Source organism: Camelus bactrianus, chromosome X, assembly GCF_048773025.1.
Source record: "Camelus bactrianus isolate YW-2024 breed Bactrian camel chromosome X, ASM4877302v1, whole genome shotgun sequence".
Taxonomy (NCBI): Eukaryota; Metazoa; Chordata; class Mammalia; order Artiodactyla; family Camelidae; genus Camelus; species Camelus bactrianus.
In genome coordinates this window covers 31,620,359-31,628,397 of record NC_133575.1, presented here as the reverse complement: position 1 = coordinate 31,628,397, position 8,039 = coordinate 31,620,359, and the positions used below count along the sequence as shown (strand labels likewise).

Sequence of the window (8,039 nt, the reverse complement as noted above, 5' to 3'; positions counted from 1 at the left end):
AGACATGAGTACCAGCAGATCTGAGTTATGCAGTATGGCAGCCCTGATTCGGGGATTCCCTGCCCTCCACCTCCCCTGGCCAGCGATGACCCAAAAAACACAAGGGGATTTCTTTCTTTGAAGAATCATTCAGTCACTTTGGCAACAGGGCAGCAAAGCACCCCGCCCCCCAGTAGGATCCTCTCACCTTCAACCCTGTGAGCTCACCCCAGAGTCTCCCCTTCCATCTCTGTAGCAGCTTAGGACACCAATAAGTTTTTAGAGCTGGAACGGATGTGAGACACGAACCTCAGATGTGAAAGCAGAGGCCCCATTTTTCAGATGAGAAAGTTGAGGTCAAGAGAGGAAGTGGCTTGCCTAAGGTCACGTAGCTGGAGGCAGAGGCAGGCTTTCCCCAGGTATAGCTCTCCTGCTCCCTGCATGAGCCCTGGCTTCCTCCTGCCAGATGCAGCCTCCTGGCCTTGTGGGCCGACGGGCCTTGGGAGGCCCAGCTGAGAACAGCGCGGATGCAAGGTCTGGCAACCGAGGTCCAGAGCTGCCCTTGGCCCCAGACCTCCATCCTTGGGCCTTCCCCAAGGACGCTGCCCAGGATGAGAAAGTGTGTCACCCCACCCTTTAAGCAGTGCCTTCCGGGGGTAGGGGACTGGGAGCAGCCCCGCAGCCATGGAAGTGGATGAAAGGCAATGCTGAGCAAGTGCCCAAATTCCCTGAAGAGGGACGCGGAAAACCGAGGTCCCGTGGAGGGGCTGTCCAGGCGCAGGAGGGAATCAGGCGCCAGCACACGCCAGTGGTGCGGGAACCACACTTAGATTCCTCATCCACAAAGTACGGTTAGTAACAGTACTTACCTCATAGGGGTTACACTGAGGATCCAGTGAGATACCCATGGCCCTGGTTTAGCAGAGACTGAGATCAATTCCTCACGCCGTGCAATCCGAACAGCAGGGAAGGCGCACGAGGCAAGACGCATATGCCAAGGACGGGAGCCTCAAACGCACGGTTGAGCCAAGAGCAGCGGCAGCCAGCCAGCAGGGTGGCAGGGAGGCACGAGCTTTGTCTCCACACACCACTGAATTTAACATAGCAATACACAGCGAGGTCACAAAAATATAAAGATGTGTCTAGAAATGACAGACACCAAGTTCCATTTGGTGGTTACCTGTGGAGTAGAGACGGGAGATGCGCTCAGGAAGGCTTCGTCGGTATTGGCAGTGCTTTATTTCATTCGGTGCAGGAAACACAAAACAGGCAAAACTCCCTGTGCCCTTGGAGAACAGCCATGTATGTTTGTTGAATGAATGAATAAACTCAGAATGACTGAAAAGCCCACCAGAAATATCTCAGTCTCTCGGCTCCCTATTTCCCTCCCCACTAGAGGAGCTTGGGAGCAAGGAGATGTGAAATTGAATCAGTTAAATAAAAAAAAAAAAAAACACCTGCTCCTAAGAGAACACAGGCAGGAGGCCAGGACCAGGATGGAGGTAGAGGATCCAGGAGGTAGTTCCACACGCAGCCCAAGGGACCCCAGTCCAGGAGGCTCCTCTTGATTGATTTTCCTGGGGATCTGCTGAGATGGTGGAGATTATCCCCGCTTTCTCTGAGGGTGACCCCCTGCCACAGCTCCGCTTCTCTGCAAATATCAACCAAGCTCATCCCTCCGGTGCAGGCAGAGCATAATGAAAACAATACACGGGCAAGCAAAGTTCAGACCCAGCTGTCCCCTGTTTAATTCAGTGTGGGGGGCAGGGAGAAAGCTAGGATTTCTCCCCAAGCCTCCTCCCCTCCCATGCATCTCCATTCTGAGCTAACTATCCCTAGGCTGGGATCTCACAGTGTGGTACCAGCAGCATCTGGCAGCGTGTTCGAAATGCAGATTCCTGGGCCCTACCCCACACCTAGAGGATCGGGTGCTCTGGGGGTGGGGCTGGCACGCTGTGATTTAACAAGCCCTCTAGGGGCTTCTGATAGGCTGCCTCACTACACTTGGAATCACCTGGGGAGCTTTAAAAGCTGCTGATGCCTGCATCCCCCACCCTCAGGGAGTCTGATGTAATTGGTCTGGGAAGAGGCCAGGTGATTCTACTGTGCACCCGGAGGGCAGGCCTGAAACCCGGTCCCCTGATTCTGTACTCAGGGTGGAGAAAAAGAATTTCTTGCTTACAAAGGGATTCGTCCTGTGGGATCCAGCACTGTGTTTCTCAAACTTTTGAGGCCCTTGGAATCCCCTAGAGGCTTATTAAAGTGACTGGGTTTCTGAGTCAGCAGGGCTGGGGCTGCCCGAGAATTTGCATTTCGAACCAGTTCCCAGGTGGTGCTGCTGGTTTGGAGACCTCTCTGGGAACCGCTGCCCTGGAGGATCCTTAAACAACTCTCTGAGGTCAGCACCATTACTCTCACTGGAAAGACGGTGAAAGGGAGGCACAGAGTGGCTAAGTGACTTGCCCAAGGTAACACAGTCAATGATGGAGCTGGATTTGAAACCAAGCAGTCGACTCCAGAGCCCGTGGTCTTTCCCGGGTGACATTTGTTCATTGGGGTGACCAGGATTTTTGTCCTGAGGAAGATCCTGAGCTCTTTCCTTTCCTCCCAGCCCCCCACCCCTCCAGGGCCAGCAGCAGGTGGCAGCTCTGGGTGCCTTTCTTGTGCTGACAAAGACTCTCCCCTTTGACCAAACTTGAGTCAGGCTCCTCCGAGATCTGTGACTAGAATTCAGCCTCGGCTCTGTTCCTGGTCCGGTGGCTCTGCCCACTTAACCCAGTTTTAGCGAGATGCCTGCTGAGTCAGTTTAGCCCAAATCCACACCTTTGATGTCTCATCAAATCCCTCATCCTCCACCCTTCTTATCATCCTCCCTACCTTCAGCAAACATCCTGTCAACTCGGTTTAGCCAGAATCCCTCAAACCCTGGTATTTCCTCTAATTCCCATCCATTGACAGCCACCCCGCTCCTAGGCTATAAACCCCTACTTGGCCCCAGCCTCTCTCCTCCACTGCAAACCCCACTGCAGTGGTCCCTGTACTCATCGTGATGGACCTAAATAAAGTCTGCCTTACCATCTTTAACAAATGACAGGAATAATCTTTTCTTTTAACAGTGCCCACCTTCCTCCAAGCTCTCTCCCCTAGCTGCTCTGTGCCTCCTGCTGCCCCCTGATGATTTGGGGCTGTATGCAGGCCCGGCCCCGCTAGGCTTCCCTGAAGTCCCCTGTGCTTTGACATTGCATCCCAGGTCCTGGCAGACCCACGTTCTCCCATCAGCTGTCACTTTCGCACTAAGTACAGTTGGCCACTGTCCCTCCCTGGGATATCTGCCTTCAACATGGGGAGACCTTAATCAAAATTAGAGACTTTAATCACCTCTCGGGATGGAATTTAAGGCATTAATGTCAAAACTTTACATCACTCATTTATCCATCAATCCATCCATCCAACCATCCATTCATTTATTCATTCAAACAGCCATTCAATTAACATTTATGGAACATGTTCTCTGTAACAGATCCAATACTAGGTGTTGGGAATTGAAGTATATGGAAGACTTGGGCACTACCTTTTTTTTTTTTTTTTTTTTTTAACTGAGGAGACAGGGAGACAAATGCTTTGGGAAAACCAGGGAACATAAGCCAGGGATTCTACCTGGGTTGTTCACTGCTGCCTAGAGCAGAAAGCGGCACACAGTAGGTGCTCAATAGGCATCTGATGAATGAATGAATGAGTTGAATGGGGAAAATGCCTGAGAGATCCCTCTTTTCCTTCTCCCCAGGCGTCAGCTGAGCCCAGAGTGTTCTAGTCTGTCGATGGATCTGTTTGGGGGTGATGTTCAGATTGAATACGCATGTGTGGGCCCTGCTAAAGAAATGCTCATTCCAAACCCTCAGTGCAGCTTCTAATCTCCTCCTGCCAGGGTTCTGGGCTCTCAGAAGGTATTGGAAGTACTCGTGGCCCCCAAGGATGAGAGTGGAGGGCGAGCAAGTGCCATGCATGAAATGAGCAAAACCACTGAAGGAGAAGAAAAAAAGCGGGGAGAGGAGCAGCTGAAGGGTGAGCCGCAGCCAGGGAGACCAAACCATCCCGGCTGGACGTGGGTTACCCTAGTCTGGGGGGCAGGGAGAGAGTGGGGTCTAGACTTGCAGGGAGAGGAGACCCTGGGCAAAGCAGAGCGAAAGAATACCTGTGCAGAGCAGAGGGCTGCATTTCCTCGTTTCTACCGCTGAGGTCCTGGGCTGGATCTGGTTCCCCTCCAGATGGCCCACCAGGGGGGCCAGCAAGTTCAAGGTTTCAGATTCTGGCCTCAGCTGACCAGGGTTTACATCTTCTGAGCCTCCATTTTCTCAGCTGTAAAATGGGCCAATGAACCACACTTTCCTCACAGTTACTGAAAGGGTTAAAGGAGGGAGGAAATATAAAGTACTCAGCACCATGCCTGCCACATAACAGGTATGAATGGTGTTCAATAAATCCGTGACCCTGGATGGGACTTCTTCATCCCTGGTGATGAGACTTGGGTAGGAGGCTGGGCGGGGGCTGGGCCCAGGCCCAGGCCCAGGCCCATCGCCCACTCTGACCCCTGCTGGGGAGAGGGGCAAAGAACACAGGTCTTCTCCTTGACCTCCGCTGATGGCGCTGAAGATGACGAGGGAAGTGGGTGTTCATCCAAGAGAGAACCAGGTCCATCTATGGGTAGGTGAACCTTCCACCAGCCTGGCCCCGCCACCCCCCTCCCTCACCCTGCCCGGGTTCTCTGACTTCCTCACCTCCACTGCTCTTGTCCCCAACCTCCCTCAGCCACTCAGTGCCCCAGCGAAACCTTGGACCTTGTAGAAAACTGCTGCTCCTCCTTTGACTCAGTGCCACGAGTCCCTCTTTCTAAGGCCTCTTAAGTTTCCAGCTCAAGACCCCCAACATTCCTCTCCTGAACCAGACTTCCACTGTCATGGACCTGTTAGGTAGTTAGATAAGTGGGGGCACCAGGCAGATGGGTGGAGGAGAGGAAGGGTGGTCCGGAAGATGGCAGTATGCCGCCTTCAGCATAAAGGGGCTTTACTTCCTCTATATGAGTGCCAGCAAGAAGCAGGTTAGAACTTGCCAGCCACAGCTGCGAAGTAGCAACAGGGACCAACCCAGACGTGACCCAATGGCATCAAAAACAATCAAGTACCTAGGAAAAAAAAATTTTTAAGGACCATAAGATGTCCTGCAGAAAATTATTAAACATTACTGAGAGAAATTAAAAGAAAAAAAATTAAATAAATGAGAAATATACCATATTCCAGAAGTGGATGGATCAATGCTGTAAAGATGTAAGTACTCCCCAAATTGATCTTTATATTCCATGAAATTATAGTCAAAATCCCAACAGGTGTTTTTGTTTGGTTCTAGCCATTGCAGCAATGCAAAAATAAATAAATTAAACAGAAGGTATAAAAACTAGAAAAGAAGAAATAAAACTGTAATTATTTGTAGATGATGTTACTAGGTACACAGAGTAGGAAATCCCAAATAGTTCACAGATAAACTATTACAATTAATGATCAGCAAATTGCTGACTACAATTAAAAAAATCAATTGTACGTATATATACTAGCAAAACACAGAACTGAAATTTGATGCCACTAAGCATTTCTGGATTAAATCTTATGTGATAAAGGTATATTATTCTTTTATTTCCCCCCTATGTTTTATTGCTAGGTTCAGTTTGCTAATATTTGATCAGGATGGTTTGTATCTATGATCTTGAAAAAGGTAGGCCTGTAAATTTTCTTTTGTATCACGTTCTTGTTGTATTTTGTTATCTAGGTAATATGGGCTTTACCAGAGAAGAGGAATGATCCCTCTTTTTTCTACTATCTGGAAGAGTTTTGTAATATTGGTATTATTTCTTCTCTAAATATTTGGCCTGGAGTTTATGGGGGGAGAGATTGGGGGGAGTGGGGGGGTATGGAAAAGTTTTAGATTCAGTTAACTTAATAGTTGTAGAAGAATTCAGATTTTCTATTTCTTCTTGAATCCTTTTGACATGTTTCATTTTTCTAGCCATTTGTCCATTTCATCTAAAATTTTTGTTTCATTGTCATCAGAGAACCCACTTTCGGTTTTGTTGAATCTATTATAGCTTTACTTTTTATTTCATTGATTTCTGCTCTTATCTTTATTATTTCATGTGTTCCACTCTCTTTGGTTCAAATTTGCTGTTCTTTTTCTACCTTCTTGATATGGGTGCTTAGCTCATTAATTTTCAAGCTTTCTCATTTATTAATATATATATTTAAGATTCTACATGTCTTAGCTTTAGTAACACTTTCGCTGTGTCTCACGAGCTTTGGTATATAGCATTTTCATTATCATTCAGTTCAAGATGTTGTCTTATTTTCATTGTCATGTCTTATTTGGTCATTTAACAGTGTATTCCTTAATCCAAACAAGTGAGGATTTTAAGTTATCTTTTAATTATTCAGTTCCAGCTTAGAAGCATTATAGCCAGAGAATGTGCTCCATTTCTTGAAATGTGTTGAAACTTGCTTTATGGCTGAGCCTAGTTAATTTTTGTAACTGTTTCACTGGAGTTGATAAAGAAGCTATTTTCTACAGTTATTGAGTACCTTGTTTTTTATATGTCTACTAAGTCATGTTTGTTAATTGAATTGTACAAATGTTCTATATCTTTACGAATTTTGGTCTGTTTGTGCTACCAGTTACTAAGAAAAGTATGTTAAAATCTCCCATTATGATCAAGGATTGAGCTTTCCCTTTGTAATTATATTTTGCTTTATTTGGAGTCCTTCTTATTAGAAGCATACGCATTTAAAATTAGTATATATTCTTGGTGAATCTAACATTTAAAAAAAATCCTTATAAATTCTTTTTTATATCTAATAATACTTTTTTCCATAAAGTTTATTTCTCTGAGACTATAGTCATATCTGCTTTCTTTTGGTGAATATTATATATATATATATATATTCACACACACACACCCTGTTACTTTACATGTAATGTGATTAATGATATATTTAATTTTAATGCTATCGTTTGCCAAAGACATTCTATTTGTCCTTCAAGTTCTGAATTTATTTTCTCTCCTTTTGTGACTTCATTTGGATTAATATAGTAGTTTTTAGTATTATTGTATCTATTAGCATCATTATGGAGGCCTATAGCTTTTTGACTTTTTGCTTTTAATTGGTGATTGGTCATCCACAACTTTTTATTGTTTTGCTCCAACGCATCAGTTGTGCTCAGAAATATCCTTCCAATTCCATAGTCTTTATAATTATTGTTTTCCCCGTACCTCTTAAATGCCTAAGACACTGATTGCATCAGGCCACTGAATTCCCTTCCATCAGTATTAAAAGAGACTCTCATCTCCTGTGCATTAAAAGAGACTCTCATCTCCTGCAGCCACTGGGTAGAAAAAGGTGAGAGTCAGGCCCAGGAGTTAGTTATAAGAGTAGCAGAGCTCTAGACAAAGTAAAATTCTCAACTCCAACATGTCTGCCGTACCAAGATCATGGCCCTGATTGGGAAGGAGAGGGACCCTGAGATATAGAATAGGGATATCTGGATCAATACAGTAAAAAAAAAAACACTCAACCCTCTGGGCCTTCAGAAGTGGCCCACTTCTCCATATCAAAGGCTAATGCTAGCAAAAATGGCAAAGTAAGAAATACCAAAAGTCTATCTTTCCATAAAAGCCATGACAAAACTGGTCAAAACTGTCATCATCAACTTTTTCAGAACTCTGGAAAGTAACCAAAATGTTGCAGCAACCAGGGGAATGTTTACTCAAGAAAAACAGGCTGAATCTCAATAAGAACAGTGACCTTTGTGACATTCTAACTAACCTTGGTCCTATCATCTTCTCCCCATCATGGCAGTGGCCTTGATGATGACAGCCTATGTTCCCAGTACTAGCACTGGGACTAGAGGGAGAAGAATGGCCCTTACTCACAAAGAATTATGGTTGTTTACTTTGACTTGTCTGGTGGCTTCCTGAAGGACCAGCTCAAAGGACTTGCCTTTATCTCATCTATCTCAGAACT

General features: G+C 45.9%; 1 long non-coding RNA gene across 1 annotated transcript; it reads right to left on the bottom strand.

Moving 5' to 3' along the window:
- Positions 1–599: 599 nt before the first annotated feature.
- On the bottom strand, positions 600–7,775 carry LOC141576270 (uncharacterized). Its single transcript, XR_012504581.1, has 3 exons — positions 1,437–7,775; positions 1,160–1,265; positions 600–1,069 (listed from the first exon to the last, which is right to left on the bottom strand). It is a non-coding gene; the product is annotated as an uncharacterized LOC141576270 (long non-coding RNA).
- Positions 7,776–8,039: the final 264 nt, after the last annotated feature.